This window comes from Solanum dulcamara, chromosome 1, assembly GCF_947179165.1.
Source record: "Solanum dulcamara chromosome 1, daSolDulc1.2, whole genome shotgun sequence".
NCBI lineage: Eukaryota > Viridiplantae > Streptophyta > Magnoliopsida > Solanales > Solanaceae > Solanum > Solanum dulcamara.
The window spans coordinates 22402576-22422379 of record NC_077237.1 but is presented as its reverse complement, the minus strand read 5'-3'; positions in this window follow the sequence as shown (position 1 = coordinate 22422379).

Here is a 19804-nt window from a genome sequence, read left to right as displayed (position 1 = left end):
TATATTGCAGCATAAGAAAGGTCAGTAGGAGAATTTCTCGCACAAGAAAATAATGAAGGGAAAGAAAATGTCCTATATTACTTGAGTAGGATGATGACAAAAAATGAGATCAAGTATTCACCTATTAAGAAGTTATGTCTGGCACTCGTATTCTCGATTTAGAAGATGAAGCATTACTTCCAAGCTTATATTGTGCAACTTGTCTCTACAGCTAATCTATCAAGTTTGTCATATCCAAGCCTATCTTAAGTGATAGACTAGCAAGGTGGTACCTCCAGTTTCAATAATTTGAAATTGTGTATATATCTCAGAAGACAGTAAAAGGACTATTGCTAGCAGATTTCTTGGCCAATCATCCAATTTCGAATGATTGGGAGTTATCTGATGAATTACCTGATGAAGACGCAATGCTAGTGGAAATTCAGCCACCTTGGAAGATGTATTTTGATGGTACTGCACATCATGAGGGAGATGGTGCTGGAGTAGTATTTGTCACTTCCTATGGAGAAGTTTTGTCGTACTTCTTCACTCTAACACAACACTACTCCAATAATGTTGCTGAATATCAAGCACTCTTACTTGGGCTTGAGATGGCCATTGATATGAAACAATTGCAACTACAAGTTTTTGGGGATTCCAAGTTGGTAATCAATTAAGTCTTGGGTAATTATAAAGTAAAGAAGCCTGAGTTAATCCCATACTGCAATTACGCTCAAAAGATTATAAGGTGGCTTGGAGAGGTGACTATTCAACATGTCCCAAGAAAGAAAAATAAAAAGGCTGATGCATTGGCAGCTTTACCTTCTGCATTAGTATCTCCTGATGAAATTCAAGTTGGGGTTTGCCAAAGATGGATAACTCCGCCTCCAGACGATCATGACGAAGAATTTCGACAAGTTATCATCACTTCAAAAGCTGAAATTGATGATTGGCGACAACCAATAATAGATTATTTGTGTTATGGAATATTGCCAGAAAACCTTCGAAGAAGAACAGAAATCTGACGATGCTCCTCTCATTTTCTTTATTATAAAAATACACTTTATAGGCGACCGTTCGATGGAGTTCTCTTATGATATTTGGGGTAGATGAATCTACTCAAGCTATGCAAGAAGCACATTCGGGAGTATGTAGAGCGCATCAATCTGGGCCAAAACTTCATTTTCACATTAAAAGGATGGGATATTACTCGCAAAGCATGGTGAAAGATTGCCTAGATTATATCTGAAGAGGTAAATCTTGACAATTCCGTGCGAATTTTATACTTCAACCACCAGAAGTATTGCACCCAACTATTGCCTCATGGTCATTTGAAGCTTGTGGTTTGGATGTTGTTGGACCATTGCATAAGTCCTCTTGTGGACATTTGTACATCTTGGCTGCAACTGACTACTTCTCACAATGGGCAGAAGTTGTTTCTCTTAGAGAAGTAAAGAAATAGAATGTCGCCAACTTTATTTGAGTCAATATTATCTACTGTCTTGGTATTCCTCGATACATATTGACAAATAATGGCAAGCTATTTGATAACTAGTTAATGACGAAGATATGTGATCTTTTTGGCTTCAAGCAACACAATTCCTCTATGTATTATGCGGCTGCTAATGATCTTGTTGAAGAATTTAACAAGATACTCTGCAACTTGTTGAAAAAAGTTATTTCCAAGTCTAAGAGAGATTGGCATGAAAGAATGGAAGAGGCTCTTTGGGCATATAGGACTACGTATTGCACGCCAACACAAGCGACTCCCTATTCTCTTATTTATGGATTTAAAGCAGTTCTTCCACTTGAATGTCAAATACCGTCATTGCGCCTTTCCATTCAAGAAGGGCTCACTTATGAAGAAAATGCTCGGTTACGCCTTGAAGAATTGGAGGCTCTTGATGAAAAAAGACTAGAGGCCCAATAAAGTCTGGAATGTTATCAAGTTGTCTATCTAGATCTTTTAATAAGAAGGTTCGTCTTAGATGCTTCCAAGTGGGTGATCAAGTTCTTGTTGTAAGAAGGCTCATTATTACTTCTCATCGGTCTGGAAGCAAGTTCTACGCTAAATAGAATGGACCATATGTGGTACAAGAAGTATACTCAAGTGGCGCTTACAAACTGATTGACTCAGAAAAGATTGCGCATTGGCCCTATTAATGGAAAGTTCATAAAGAGATACTATCCTTGAAGGAAAGAAACCCACTCCTTAAGGTACGAGTATAAACTGCATGATACTCCTGGCCCGAAAGAGTATAAATTGTGCACGGCACCCAAAAAAAATAAAAATGTCCGCTAGGTTGAAAATGTTGAAAGAGGCGGCCTAGGCAAAAGTTAGGACACCAAAAAATATATATATAAATAAAATAAAATAATAATAATAAAAAATTACTCTTTTAGAACTACGTTATGACTTGATCCTGTACACTGAGGTACGTAGGTGCTTAGAATTACATTTCGAGTTCAGTCGCATGAGTATTCAAAGAACTCATAGTCTCTCTTAACCCTCTTCACTGTAATCCATGAGTTACATCCTAAGTTTAGTCTCATAAGTTCAAAAGAAATGGGGCACACTATTATTTGAGCATCACATTGTTCTTGTAGATTATCATATATAACGTGTGAATTAGAGAAGGCCAATCAAGATAGAATTTGAATTGACTTCAAAAAAGTATTTATACAAATCCATAAAGGTATTAGATGTGATTATTGTACACAGTGTAGTTCTATGAACTTTCTTTTTGGCTTCTCTACGCTGAGATATGAGTATTTTTAATAAGATCATGTGACTATGAATCTATCCGTTTTCCTGCATGTGAAGTTCATTTTTGAAGTTTGTTTGGAATGATCCTAAGGGACTTGAGCTATACATTTTGGATATATTTTACATTAAGAAGGTTGATTTATGATAAATTAAGTCTCTCCTAGCTTTGGTGCTCTCATACAATGATATATCTCTTATACTATCGAAACACAAAAGGTATCGCAACTCTGAAGAAAAGGAAGTCAAATCTCTAAAGTAAACCATGATTCAATCTGTAAAAAAAAGTGTTTTATTAGCTCTTAAATTAGTAATTCAATAATCATTGTCATGAATCTCAATAATGAACGATTATATTCTTTGAGCAAGACCTATGTTTGATCTAGATGGTGAAAAGTCTCTACAAATCAGGTAAAGTCTTTACCTTAGACGGTGTAAAGTCTTTGGCTTAGACTATGGAATGCTTTTGACTCAGACGGTGTAAAGTCTTTGCCACAAATAATGTAAAGTCTTTGCCTTAGATGGTGTAAAGTCTTTAGCTTGAACTATGGAATGTCTTTGACTCAGACGGTGTAAAGTCTTTGCCATAATTTATGTAAAGTCTTTGCCTTAGAAGGTGTAAAGTCTTTATCTCGAACTATGGAATGCATTTGACTCAGACAGTGTAAAGTCTTTGCCACAAATTATGTAAAGTCTTTGCCTTAGACGGTGTAAAGTCTTTAGCACGGACTATGGAATGCCTTTCACTCAAATCGTGTAAAGTCTTTGCCATAAATTATGTAAAGTCTTTGCCTTAGACGGTGTAAATTCTTTAGCTCGGACTATGGAATGCCTTTGACTCAGACGGTGTGAAGTCTTTGCCATAAATCATGTAAAGTCTTTGCCTTAGACGGTGTAAAATATTTAGCTTGGACTATGGAATGCCTTTGACTCAGACGGTGTAAAGTCTTTGCCACAAATCATGTAAAGTCTTTGTCTTAGACGGTGTAAAGTCTTTATCTTGGACAACGGAATGCCTTCGACTCAGACGGTGTAAAGTCTTTTCCATAAATTATGTAAAGTCTTTGCCTTAGATGGTGTAAATTCTTTAGCTCAAACTATGAAATGCCTTTGACTTAGATGATGTAAAGTCTTTGCCACAAATTATGTAAAGTCTTTTCCTTAGACGGTGTAAAGTCTTTGTCATAAATCATTTAAATTCTTTACCTTAGATAGTGTAAAGTCTTTAGCTTGGACTATGGAATTCCTTTGACTCAGACGGTGTAAATTCTTTGACTTGGACTATGTGATGTCTTTGACTCCAATAGAATAAACGTTTATTGTATATGAAGTAGTATTTTCATTTCCTAAAAAAATGAAAAATAAAAAAATAAAATATATTTTTTTTGTTTTACCCTTCCAAAAGTCATTTACAACATCACTAGGAGTACATATGTATAATAATGTGATGGTGTCAGTAAAAACAATACCTCGTATATTGATGAACTTAAGAAGGTATGCAAAATGGAGCACCAAAATTGCCAATGTCAATGATGAAAATAAATAAAAGGAGAGAGTCTATTTATAGATAAGTAGTGATGGTGAGGGAGTCCTTCTTCCAAAGTAATTATAATTACTTTTTGGGTAGGAGTCTAGTAGAATGATATAAATTTATTCGCTCCAAGAAATTGTAAAAATTTGGGCTATCCATATTCTAAAAGGAGTGTGTCCTTTATGAATTCTAATTGGATTTAGAAGACAAAATAAAAGGTAGGCATTTGCTTAAAAAAATGAAAACAAATGAAAAAAATGAAGAAAAATAAAAAATAATTTGTGTTTTACCCTTCCAAAAGTCGTTTACAACATCACTGGGAGTACATATGTATAATGATGTGATGGTTTTAAAAAACAAAACATACCTCATATACTGATAAACTCAAAAGGACATGCAAGGAGCATCAAAATGGCCAATACATTGATGAAAATAAATAAAAGGAGAGAGCCTATTTATAGACAAGTAGTGATGGTGAGGGAGTCCTTCTTCCAAAGTAATTATAATTACTTTTTGTGTTAGGACTCTAGTAGGATGATACAAATTTATTCTCTCCAAATCCTAATTGGTTGTGATGCACAGTCAGGGGTTGAGCAGCACCCCCAAGCCTTATCATAAATAAAATAAGAATAAAAATACACGAAGGGGGACATAAACCTTACCTACAAACTTAAGGTGGTTTATAAGTCGGCTAACCTACTAAGGTTGGTCATCTCATCCCCGAATACTAGATGGGAAATGATAAATCTATGAGAGGATTCCTCTTGATACAATGCGACTAAGAAAAACGTAAATGAGGGAGACTCTCCCCTTTCATGTAAATACAAGAAAGAAACCTACACTAGTCCTATTCAACTAAGCTACATTAAAAACATAGCTAAATCGAAGTAGAGCAAGTATACGTAACTTCCCATTTCCATGGATCGAGAGCGGTCATGTCATCGTTGTCCTTCTTAGGCTTATCGTATCGAGTTTGTCCATGAGATGTGAGTGTGTCATGCAATGAAAACGGCTGATGTCATGATGTTGCTGTTTTGGATATGTATAATGTATCCGTCATTGCAAAATTTTAAATCGGCTAGATTTTCAAAGTCGCTCGACTAACGTCTTCGATTATCCATTCGAGCCGCAACTTCTTGGATCCTCCAAATATTGGAATTAATGTAATTCTGCAGCAGCTGGAAGCTATTTTGGTATTGAAATTTGAATGTTGAAGCATTTGTGTTGTTGTGCAGGAACCTGTAGCTTTGTATGTGCTGCATTTCCCCATCTGCAAAGTTTACCAATATGCTGTGATGTGCATTGGAAAAAATTCCATAAGTACTGCAGCTTGTCTTGAGTGTTGAGTGTTTGAGCATTTGATAGGTGCAGTATCTCAGATGGCTTTGTTGTTGATGGCTACCTCTATGTATTTGTTGTTGATGGAGGTTGAAGTTTATGTGTTGTGGCTTGTATAGGACACAAATGTTTCCTTTTTTAACTCCAGCAGCCTACTTGTTAACTACCTGCAACATCCTATACCTGCACAGCCAAACAAACAAAAATACAAACAAGAACTTGTAGATGTTTTTTGTGTGTTGTAGGCTGTTGTGGTTGTTGTTGGAAGATATTGTTGTTGGAAATTGTAGCTTGCAAGATGAAAGTATTGCACAAATCTTTACAACATTCTTGATTCTCCAACCCAATTTCCTGTACAAACAAACAAACAGCCATACAAATAAGTAATTCTGCAAGTTGCAGTAACTTGGAGTTTGTACTTGTAGTTGTTCCTTGTGTGTTGTAGGTTGTTGGAGTTGTTGTTGGACTCCAATATTGAACCATGTAATGATGTTGTGGTGAGGATTGAAGTTCAAGTGTGATGCAACATATATTGGGGGACTCGTAAAGATGTTGTACTTCTTTACTATACCTGCATCAAAAGGAATCAAGGAAAGAACATATACTAATTGCCGTTTACCTACTAGAGGTTGCATTGAATGTGTATGCTCCTTTTCAGTTGTTAGGAGATGGATATCTGCCCTTTGATGAGCTTTGGCAGGTGTGCCTCCTAGGAGGCCTTGCTATCTCCATGATGACTACACCAAAAAAGGTCTATTAGAGTAGTTTGCAATTTTTGGTTGTTATTTTCCAGCTCTGCAACTACCTGCACATCTGCAAAATTGAAACCAATAAGAGGGAAACTCCTAGTGTTGAATGAGCCTCCACCTACTGTTGCTGTATTGTAGTTTCTCCATGTGTTATTATGGAGATGTTATATGTTTGTAGATGGTAGTTGGTGCATGAACTCCAGGCTCAGCTGCTGCAACACCACCATACATGATACCTGCATAAAGAGACACCTAATAGGAAACAAAATTAGAACTTAAGCTTCATTTTTTATGGTTGTTAAGTGTGGATCCATATGTTGGATGTTTTTTGTTGCTAGTATGGATTGATGTTGCTGTAGGCTCTTGTGTGTTGTGGTAGGTGGAAGTTCTTGTTCTTGGAGGATGCAGTTGTGTAGAGTACCTGCACAAGGTAAGCAAATAAGAGGACACCACTACTCTAGCTCTTACTTCTAAATGTATGTTAGTTGTTCTACTGAAGCAGTAAATAAAGGAGACTCTCCCCTTACAATAGGAAATAACTAGGGAATAAGGAGTAAAACAAATTACAGATAGATAATCTATTACACAGTGTAAGTGAGATCAGTCAAGAAGATTGTTTGATCCTTTTTAGTGTTTTCCTTCTGAAGTTTGCCATTCCTAGCTTGTCTATATTGATATAGCCCTTTGTTTCATGTTGTAGCTGCTGGAGATTTTAGAAGTGTTGCGTATCATTGAACATGTGGCTGCATTTTAATAAGGTATCTGTAGGATGATTTGTTTCTCTGAATATATGTTTGCACTAAAAGAGGTCCAAGTGCTTGACCAAAGACTGTAATTTTGTAACATATCTGTGAATGCTCCAAGGTGGTTTGAGGTCTTGTTTCAGCCACTAAGTCAATAATTCTGAATATACCTCCAATATCACTCTACTATAGCCATGTTGGAGGTGCCAATTGATGCCAATAGTTGCTGCCTGCACTTCTGCTTGATTATTAGTACCCATTCCCAATGGAGTTGCAAAGTCATATATTAAGTTACCATTATGGTCTCTTAATATTCCCCCTCCTCCAATTTTTCCATGGTTGTCTAGTGCACTCCCATCAGTATTCAACTTCATAATAGAAGATGGAGGTTTGATCCACATAACTTTGGTCACTCTCATGTCTTGTTGGCACTTTTCTGTCATAGGAACCAACTCCTTCCAGCACTATGGCCACTTAATGTAAGGGTAAGCAGTGCTTATCAGCATGTATAGGTCCTTGACTATGGAGAATTTAACTCTAGTAGTACTAGATTTCTTTCCTCCATATTTACTCGCACATCTATTCTTCCATATATGCAAACAAACAAACATAGGAGTGGCCTACAACATGAGCTTATGAACCTCATTATTGGACTTGGAAGTCCACCACTTTATCAAGATGCTTTCAAGGGATAGGTCCCTTGCATTATCCCTCATGAGCCAGAGAATTGTAGCCAAATATGCTTGGCAAAATTTCCAGAGGCAAATATGTGATCTACATTGTCCAATCCTGGTCTATGGCAACAAGAACATGTTCCTGGTACTGATCCAAATTGGACAAGTTTATCATTAGTAGGGAGTTTTTGTCTCAGAGCTCTCCATAGTAAAAAAGACACTTTGAAGGGAATGTTAGTATGCCAAGTGCATCCATCAGTCAGGGTCTTGGCTCTTTTCTTTCTAACTTGTTCCCAAACTCATTTGGAAGTGAAATTACCATGTGAAGTCAACTTCAAGCATGCGTGATCAATTATGTTAGGTTAATAGTCTATCTCAGTGTTTAGGATCTGCTATACTAGTTGATGAGGGGCATATTTTCTGATTTTCTACATATTCCACTCCCCATTCTTAATATATTCAGATACTCTACTATTGTTGAGTCTAGGTAGATGGTTATTATGATAAGCTAGGGGGCCAATACCCAGCCAATCATCCCACCAGAAGCTGCATGTATCTGAGCTGATATGCCAGTGTATATGTGGCTTAATATCAATTTTATTAGCCATCATGTGCTTCCACATAATAGACTAACCTGTGTCCCATTTTGTTATCACTGGATGATCTCTTTGGCAGTACTTAGCCTTCAGAAATCCTCCCCATAATGTCTTCTTGGACCTGAAGGTCCACCATTGTTTGTATTGTAAAGCTAAGAACACATCTTGTATATTTTTCATACTAATACCCCCTTCCTCTAAAAGATAGCTGAGAGTCTCCCATGATGCCCAATGATATTTCTTCTTCTTTTTGTCCCACCCTCAGAAAAAGTCAGCTATAAGGCCTTTGATCTGATTCATAGTGGTAGCAGTAGGTCTGATTATAGACAACAAATGGATTGGTAGTGATTGCAGCACTGATTTCACCAATTTTGCTCTGCCTCCATAGCTCAACACTTTAGTCTGCCATCCTCTGATTTTGCTTAGAGCTTTGGACACCATACTTGTATAGTATATGATTCTCTTCCCTCCAATGTAGAGTAGACAACCCAGGTAAGTAATGGGACCATGTGTACACTTAAAGCCTGTGATCCTGCCTATCCTCTTAATAACATTTGGATTGGCTCTTGTCCTTGTTGATTAGCTGGCCTAAAGTTGTTTCATAAGCCTTCAAAGTCTTGGTAATAAGAGTCATAGAAAAGTTGTTGGTAGTAGTGAATATGATCACATTATCTGCAAAGCTCAAGTGGTTCACTTGGGGGCCCTTTCTTTCCATACAGAATCCAGTATATAGGTAGTGTTGGTGAAGATTATTCAGCATCCTGGATAGAAATTCAGCTCCTATAATGAATAAGGCAGGTGATAAAGGGTCTCCTTGCTTGAGACCTCTTGTGGAATGGAAAAAGCCATGTCTTTCCCCATTAATGATGAGTGAGTACCAGTTGTTGGACATGATCCTCCACACCATATCAATAAAAACTTCTCCAAATCCCATCCTCCTCATACCAAGAGACCTTGTCATATGCCTTAGCCATCTCCAACTTGATCACTATATTATCTCCAACTTTGGGCCTCTTAATGTTGTGAATAATTTCCTAAGCCAGCATTATATTTTTAGATATGCTCCTACCTTTAACAAATCCTGATTGGTTATCAGAAATGAGCTGAGGTAGAATGGGAGAAAGTCTGAGATAGAGAAGTTTGGATATTATCTTGCTAGTGAAATTACTGAGAGAGATGGGCCTGTACTCTAACAGTTTGTTGGGGTGTTCAGTTTTAGGAAGTAGAACCAAACAAGCATGTGATATGTACTTGGGAATACAGTGACAATTGAAGAATTATTGCACTAGCTTCAGTAGATCATCACTAATGACATCCCAACATGAGTGAAAGAACTTGCCACTCATGCCATCTGGCCCTACAGCTGAGGTAGAACTCATAGAAAATACTACCTCATTTACCTCATCCTTTGTAGGTATGGAATGAAGTAATTCATTCTACTAATCAGTAACTATTCTTGGGATGCATTTAATCACGTGTTCATTGATTTATTTCTCCTCAGTAGTAAAAATTTTCTCAAAGTGTGCACAAGCTGCACTTGCAATATTGTCATCACCCTGGATAGAGTTTCCATGTTTATCACTGGTCTTATGGATGAATAACTTTTTTCTTCTTCCTCTGATGATGGCATGTAAATAATTTGTATTGGCATCTCCATTTTTGAACCAGTGCAATTGAGTTTTTTGTTTCAAAATGGATTGCTTTGTCTTCAAATATCTGATATACCCATTTATCTGATTAAGCTTGGCTCTATTATCTTCAGAATTGTCATTGATGATGTTTTATTCAGCTTGTATCACCTGTTCCTCAAACTGTTTAACTTCAGCAAATATATCACCATATTGATTTCTAGACCAATGGCTAAGGGTATTATAAACTCTTTTTAGTTTTTGATGAAAGATCCTCATTGGATTTCCATCCACAGGTGTTTCCCAGCAGGATCTTAGAGTATCAAGGAAGTTTTCATTTTCAACCCAACAATGTAAGAACTTGAAATATTTGATAATATTACTTTGTCTTTCAGTACATTCTAGTAGAAGTGGACAGTGATCAGAACCTGTAGAGGCTAGGTGATTAAGAGTGCTCATAGGCATGACCTCTAACAAAGCATCATTGACCATGACCCTATCAATTCTCTTCCATATTCTAGCCTCTGCATCTCTTTTGTTTCACCATGTGAATTGTTGTCCATGAAAACCAAGATCAGTGAGTCCACAAGTTTCTATGACACTAATGAACTTAAAGTCTTGTTCATTTTGTAAGGTTGGCCCCCCATCTTCTCTTCAACATAATTTATTACATTGAAGTCTCCAATGGTGCACCAAGGTTCTTCCATACTATAGAATTGAAGCATCTTGTCCTATAGTTCTCTTCTCGTGTAATCTTTGCATTTGGCATATACAAAGGTAATGAGATAGTGTTTAGGCCAAGCTGCATGAGTGATGTTACAGGTAAGCTGTTGTTCATCCTGGTCCATAAGATTGCGCACACAGTCTTTATTCCAAAATAACCATATTTTGTTGTTGGAGTTGGACATGGCATTATCCATACCTAACTGAATTCTGTAGAATTGGAGCTGAGATTTGTTGGAGAAAGGTTCCAGCACTGCAATCATAGAGAGCTTATGGTAGTCTTTTAACCTTTGTAGTTTGTCTAGGGCACCTTGAGTATCAATACTCCTTGCATTCCAGCAAAGTGTACTAATCATCATAGTATGTGGGATTTAGACCTTGTGTTGATGTTGCTTTTGACTGCAATATTATCAGAACTGCTGATGGAGCTTTGTAATATTTGTTCATTTTGTAATCAGAGGATTATCATAGAGATTGTAACACGCACCACATTTTAAAATTAAATATTACACTTTGTTACTCCAATTTTCTGGTCTTGATTATTTATTTTTTTCGTTTCGAAAATTTGTTGTTTATAATATCATCAAAGAGAAAATTAGGCATCAAATTAAAACAATGTCAAGGAAATGATATTTCTCTTTCATCACCTTGTTGAGGGCTTCATAATTGAATATCTCACTATTAAAGATTCTCTTGTGTTGGAGAATAATTTTAAATATAGGTATGAGCACATGAAGATTGTTGTTCCTCCATAAGCACTTATGATTGGATCCATCAGAAATTACAACACTTTAAATATATCAGTGAGTGTAGTTTTTTCATATTTAAAATTATTTCACATTTAAAATAAGGAAAAAAATATTACTAGATATCATATGTTGGTATATTCCTGTAGTAGAAATACCGAGAAATGATGTTTAAAAATTATTCTACATTAATTTCACATCCTTTTTTAACACTCATAATGACCTATTAATGAAAAACCATGAAAGATGACCTACCAGTTCTATTTTATTCTCTGAAAATAAACAAGGCAATGTATCACCAATTTAAGTGTGGGAAAGGTCGTGATCATGATCGTGATCAAGAAAGAAATTGTAATCATGGTGATCATCTTGCACCAAACAATAGATTTCACCATCATCACTGTAGGGAGGATGTAAAGCATGAAGTGGTGAAAAAAATATTTAAAATATAATTATTATCGATGTGGAAGACAAGGGCATTGACCGCGTACCTATCATACGCCAAAACATCTGCTTGACTTCTATCAAATATCTCTGAATAACATGAATAATAATGCACAAGTAAATCTTGTCTTTGAAGATAATGTTAAACTCATGCATCTAGATATAACAGATTTCTTTGAACATCTCCACGGAACGAATCTGTAATATCCTAAATAATTTTCACTCATGTTGTTGTATTAACTAGTATGATCATTTTCTTTAGTTCGGTAAATAAATAAAGTTTTTGTATTTTTTTATTTAGTAATAACACTAAAATACTTACTTTGTTTATATTTTGTATCTTGAAGAATATATGAATATTTCTCAAGTTTTATTTGGGACAATGATCAATCATGAGGATATTTTTGTTATTGAAAATGGAACAACAACTTTCATATTCAAAGATGAAAATACTTCTCTAACTTGATCAGGAAAAAAGAAAACGCTACTACAAGTTTTAGTAATTTAAAATGATTGAAGGCTCTAAAAGAGCTACTATATTTCTACCTCAGAGGATGAATGTTGCTATTAAAGGTGCATTATTCTCTTCTAAATCTCCAAGAACTGGTTATATTTTAAAGATATTTGGTGAAATCAATATCTTGGTATTGCCAACAATGTCTCAAGTTGGAAAATATATATTGAAAAAATTATCAACTTTGTCTTTTAGCTTATATTATGAAGAAAGTAGTATCGTTGAAGTACACTCTTATAAATCATAAGTTTATCGATTTAGATATTTTTGTACTTTCGTATGAATGAATAGGTAATCCTGGATCAATAATGATGAAATGAAACACTAAAAATTCTAGCGGGCATCGATTAAAGAACCTGAAAATTCCGATATGTGATGAATTTTCATTTACTGCTTGTTGTCAAGACAAATTTATTACTAGTCCATCACCAATGAAGGTTGGAATTGAATCCCTAATGTTTTAGAAGGTATACAAGGGATACATGTGGACCTATTTACCCATATGTTGGATGTGATTCACCTTTCATAATTTACTATCTTAAACCGTTAATGAAAAATGTTATTTACTGCTAGATTTTGTAGATTGTTGATTTGATGAAATAAATTTTTTCACAATTAGGTGAGGAGAATAGAAAACTCAAAAGAAATTACATTGAAAATTTTGTTACTATTTCATTTTGATTCACGTTCCCCTAGATATGAATAGGAGGTTTAAAGATCATTTATTTATAAAAAATAGAAATTAAATGTCATATACATTTACTAATTTGAAAAGGATAACTAAGTCATAGTTTTCTATAGAGAATATACATATTCGAATTGATATCCCAATAGGACTATCTACTAGTGTCTACTGAATCTCATACACGCTTGAAGCATGGTAGACCATTCAATTTCAAGGATAATTTATTTTTAAAATAGAAAAAAATGATCATAATGACACCGTAAAGATTTAAGATCCGATTAGTTTTTATATTCCTGGAGAAATTAGTGAACCTGAGACTCAAGTTCGTAAAGCACTATTAATAAGTTATATTGCTGATGCAAAAAATTTGAATCGATCAAAATTTTGATGGATAATAATTTTTGTGTATAACGTTTTACTTAATATTATGCAAAATAGTGAGTTTGTTGAACCTCTATCAATCGAAAAATTTCAACGAAAATGTGATTGGCCAAAGTGGCAAGAGGCAATTGAATTAAAATTGAACTCACTTGCTAAGCGTGATATTTTTGAATCTGTAGTTCAAATGTCTGATGGTGTAAATTTAATTGTCTATACAAAGGTCGTTGTCCAATATAAATGAGAGAAATGAAATTGGAAGTTCAAGGTACACATTTTTAGGAAAGAATTTTCTTAAGGACCTAGAGTCATTTATGCAAAATCCATATTCATCTATTCTAAACACAATAATATTTCGGTATGGTATATGTTTAGTTATACAAGAAAATATTGAAATACATCTAATAGATGTGGTTATAGTTTATCTTCATGGCTCATTTGATATTAAACATATTATACTAAATTTTCATACGGATTTAAAAATTCCTGTGAATCATATAGTTTAAAGTCTTGAAAAAGGTACTCAATCAGATTACAAACAACATCATATAATTTTATAATGACCTATTTCAGTCATTATGGATAAGAAAATAGGAAGAAATTTGGGTCATAAAACTTCTGAGTAGTAACTTGGAAAATTTGAGTCCAGGCCAAATTTGGAGGAAATCTTAGTTAGTTGAGGTCTAGGGTAATCCGATAATGGATGGTTGATTTAATTATTAGTGTGATAGTTTGAGTTGATAGCCAAGACATTAATGAACTCGTTATGGCTTTACAAAATTAAATTCAGGTGAGAAGAACTCCCATAATCGATCTTGGCATGAAGGGTTAATTTTAGACCAAGAACAAGCTGAGATACTTTGGAAAGGGATAGCTCCAGCTCTTTAGAGTTTCCAAGGCTTGATTTCAAGGTAGGAAATGGTTTATTTCCTGTGTGTGTTATGTGTTCCTGTTAAACTACAACTGAAAGTATTTCCTACATGCATGAGACTAGTAAAAGATGTAATGGACTTAATGAAATGACTATTGTGATCAATTACTTTTAATGAACCTGTTACTTGATTGTACAAGTGTGTGAATTATTCGTTGTGAACTGTGATTGTGATTGTTATTGGGATTGGGATTTTGGATCCAGTTTTATATTCCAATACATATATTAGATCAGGTGTAACATTCTAACACGCATGTTAGATAAGATGTCACGTTTTGACACATATATTAAATTGAGTAGCACACCGATATGAAATAACAGTTTGATTATGGGTCCCTTGACGGGACTGTTATTGACTTTTGTGTTGAGATTGCCACTATGAACTGTGTAAGGTTTATAAAATGGAAATTGATAGTGTGTTCCATATATGCCTGTCTTTACTATGTTATAGTTACTTGAGCATGTTTCACTTAATGGGTTGACCGCGTGATCCTACGCATACACATTTTTTTATCTACCAGGTAAAGATCCATAAGATCACAAGGAACGAATTTATGCAATATGGACATGGGACAACCCCTATAGGCCTTTCTAGCCATAATTGACTCAACCACGGGAGTAGACACCAAATAAGGCTCTACTAACATTTCAGGCATTATATCAAACCTATTAGCTAAGAATAGAGTAAAAACTGACAAGTTTGAACTCGGGTCCAATAATGCATATACTTCAAAAGTAAAGATCCTTAACACACCGGTAACCACATTTGGTGCTTCCTCAACCTCTTTCCTCCCATGCAATGCATAGAAATGGTTGATGCATTGGGCACCTCCTTGAGCTTGTTGTCCATGACCAACTTGGCCTTGAGGCCTACTATTACCACCATCTCTACAATCCCAAGCATGATGACCCGACCTACCATATTTGAAGCATGTTTTTAATCCTGCCAAGCACTCCTCTTTGTGGGTCTTCCCACACTTCCTACATAGGGAAAATCTTGGGTACCAATGTTATCTCTTGGGACCATTGAGTTGGGACTTTTTTCCTTGTTGAATTTGGGAGGAGTATTAGTAGAACCTTGTCTAGCAAACTATTGACCACTTTGGCCCTTGTTATTGCTACCATAACCAAACTTTTGAAGATTGAACCCCCTACCATCCACTCTAGCCTTTTTGAACCCTCTAGACCGTTCCCTCAAATTCTCTTCTTCGATTTGTTTGGCTTAAATCATCAACCGGGAGATGTCCATCTCCATGATTAACATAGACATTTTGCATTACTTGGACACTAAGCTTGAGACACCAAAAATAAACTTACTCATCCTTTCTCGGGGGTTAGAGACCATGAAGGGATCATACTTAGACAATTTTGTGAACAGGAGAGCATATTCCCTCACACTCATAATATTTTGATGGATATTGATGAACTCTTGGATTTTGGCCTCCCTTAACTCTAATGGAAAGAAACGGTCAAGGAAGGCATGTTTGAACTCTTTCTATTCTATCGGCCCCATTTCCTAATCCCTCTCAACCACCTATTGTTCATACCATACTCGAGCCACACCTTTAATTTGATAGGCTACTAGCTTGGACTTTTCATTCAGTGGCACACCCATGATTGACAAGATCCGGTACACCTCATCAATGAACTCCATAGGGTCCTTATCTAGTTTAGAACCATCAAACTTGGGCGGATTAATCATTTGAAAATCTTGAATTTGAGAGGGTAGATTTTGCAATTGAGGAGGAGAGACACCTTAATGCTCTTGGTGGGCTACAACTTGAGCTAATAATGCAATGATGTTGCAAAACTCGGCATGAGTTAGCTCTTTCTTCCGATGTGGGATATACGGAATTAGAGGAGCTTGGTCCTCATCATCAACCCTTTCTCTTAGAGGTGCTCTTCCACGAGGCATTATCTAAATAACATAAAATTTGTCAATATTTAGAGGAAAACATAGGACACTCTAGGGAATGATATAAATTGAAAGAAGTGAAGACCTTTCTAAATGTTTCATAGTCTCCAATTCATAGTAGTGGTATGCTTCACAACCATGAATCAAACCCTATTCGATGTGGTATGTTGGACTTCGAGGACTATTTCAAAACATCATGCTCTCATACAAAGTTTGTCATGACCCAAAACTTGGGCCTAGACGTGAGATGGCGAATGAGACACCCAGAGGTGCCTCACCCAAGCCTCTTAGCATTCATTAAGCATTTCATTGGTAATGATTAACAAAACAACTGGAAAATATAAGGGATATAGGGGCTAAGAAACTTTATGTTAATAAGTGTCAAAACCCAACATAACATCTTTTACTATGTCCAACAATACCTTCTATATTAAGAATTGGCGGGGGGCTAAGATATGTCCCTAGATCACCCTCAAGATTAAGTCAAAAATACCGAACTCAATTTAAATGTCTAAACATAATATAAGATAGATAAGATAGGAGTTCGTTCCCAGAACATGGGAACTCACCAAAGTAGTAGCCTTCAATGATCAACTTATCCAAGAGGAGGAGAGTGTGGAGCGATGTCGGTCCCTACATGAAGATATTATATAGGAAAAAGTATGCGTTAGTACTTTGAATGTACTAAGTATGTGAGTGTGCTATTCAATGAAGAACATGAGAGATAGACATGTATAGGCAATATGCTTAAGTAAATGCATGCATGAGAAATCATCATATGAATCCTTAAAACCATTGGACTTGTGGGAAATAAACTTAAAAGACATTTAAGACCACGTGAGCTATTAAATGGAATCCAACATAACCCCTTACGTTAGCACGAGGAGACTACTTGCTAGGTAGAACTCCGTTCAGTTTACATTCATTCATTTAACATTTGATGGCTACAAATGCCTAGCCTACAAGGGCTTTTATGGTGTCACATAGTTAATGCAATATGAGACTTTACTTAAGGACCCCTTAGGCTGAGTCCCCATCTACATGCTACATTCGGTGCTAGCTCAAGTCCTACGAAATAACATTTAAAATCAATATAGCATAAGCATTATGTAACTTTAATATTAAAACATCAATCGGTGGAATAGCTTATTAAAACTTTCATTTTATTCAATGCGAGAATTGTCCTTTCATATTGAAACCTTACTTTGGCTAAGAAGCCTTTATCAGTCAATCATTTTATAAAGACTCCCATTCATAACAACTTACTTCATCACATTCATTAGAGTAAAACTTCATTTCAACATTACTTTATCACAAGAAACTACGTGGGTTCATTTCATTAAAAAAACCTTTCAATTCCTTAAAAGAATTCTTGCATGTACAAAAGTAATGGAAATGCATAAAATACACATTCTTAAAACAACACACCATATATATATTTAAACACTTTTCAAGCCTTCATATAGGCACTTTAATAACATCATAACTTCATGAAATCAAGGGTTAATATCCATTAATATATGTAAAGAAACTTCAAATATATCATAATCCATGCATTTAAAATCATCATGTAAAATCCCATAAGAGTTCATCATGTAAAATAGAAATACTAGGTTGAGAAAATATTTGGGCTCCATGGGTGGAAGGAGCCATGGATGAAAACCCACATACCTTTCTTGAATTCACTAGGAATTGAAGAAGAACTTTGAAGAAGTTGGAAACCCTAGCTTGAGTTTGGAGAGAAATCTTCAGAGGACTTGTGAGTTCTTGCCTTGGATGTTTATAAGAGAATGAATTGAATAGGATAGGGCTTGAAGAGAAGAGTATTTTCAGACTTGTACTTGGCCGTAAAAGTGTCTAGTTTCATTGAATTGAACTTTAGAAAATACAAAATTGCCTCTTCATTAGATCTGAAAAATTAGTCGTATGGGACCCTTATACGGGTCGTCCTCGTAATGACGATTCATGCAAATAACCTATTGTGTAGGCTTGAGAAAAGGCCTAAAACATAGTCTCTGAAGTTTGGGAACAACCCGTGTATATGATCAATTCTCAAGGAAATGACTCATTTCTTGGGCTAGTCATGCAGGTCCCAAAAACCTGCAAAATTCATGTCTCTAAAGTTTAGGAACGACCATTGTATATGACCCATCCTCTCAGGAATGGTCTGTTCTCAAGGCTTATTTGCGGAGCCTAAAACATAGTCTCTGAAGTTCATGTACGGCTCATGTATACGACCCCTCCCTAATGAAATGGCCCATTTCTTAGACTCGTAGACTTATACTTGAGAGGTCCTTGAAACTTGGCCTCTAAACTTAGCATATAAGTGGTTTTTATGACCCATCTACTAGAGGACGACTCATTATGGAAGGTTGAAGAACCTCTCCTGAGGGGAACTCCATTTTTTCTTCTCAAAGGGTCTCTCTACAACCCACCCTTATGTGCCGTCAAAGGACCTATGAGCCGTATAGGGTATCATTCTTATAGATAGGTTCAAAATTTTGGGACTTTTCTCTTTAGTTCTAACTTTCCGACTTAGAGGGTCTTATAGTTATGGGAGTCTATCAAATGTTACCTTAGAATTATATGTTGAGTACGCTCATGTATATACCTATATTTACTTTTGACCATGTCTTTGGTTGTGGTTATTTTTTAGTATTTTAGTTTACTTTTTCCTATCTTGCTCAGTTGGCCTATGATGCCTACTGGATACCTTTTGTTTTGGTACTCATACTACACTCTGCATCTGTTTTTGTGATGTCATTTTGAGTATTAGCTAGAAACATTGATTCAAGCCAGTTGCAGTCGTAATCGGAGGCGAGGGTGAGCACATTATGTTTTGGGATTACCCATCTTTCTCTATACATAATTTTTTCCTCTCTTTTTCTTTTTGAGACAACCCTATTTCTGTGGTCCACTTTTAGGACTTGCACTCTTTTTTCTACCAGCCCTGTACATGTGACTTCTAGGTTCTGGGAGGGATATTTTTACTTGTATATATTTAGCTTGCTTCTGCCCGTTCATTTATGTTCTTATTTCCTCATTACTATTTTTCTTTTAGATTGAATTATTGGTCTTCTACCCTAACATCCCATTACTCGCAGTTGTGGGATACGGGTTGGCTTACCTACTAGTGATTCATAGTAGGCGCCATCATGACCTGAGAAATTGAGTCATCATAAGTTTGTATCAGAGCCTTAGGTTTACTGATCTCACTTGTGTAGATATAATATCGAGTAGAGTCATGTGGATCGGTTGTAGAGATATTCATGACTTATCTTTGTGAGGTTATTGGATTTCTTTAGAAACGTGTCTCTTTTGTATTGTTGTTGTGCAGTACATGTCTTATTTATATCTAGAAATTTCACTTGTTCCAATCTATTATAGGATGGCTCACACGTGCGCAGGAGGTAGAGTCCTACATAGAGGTCATGTCAGGGCTGCAGCACCATCCTGGGACATAAAG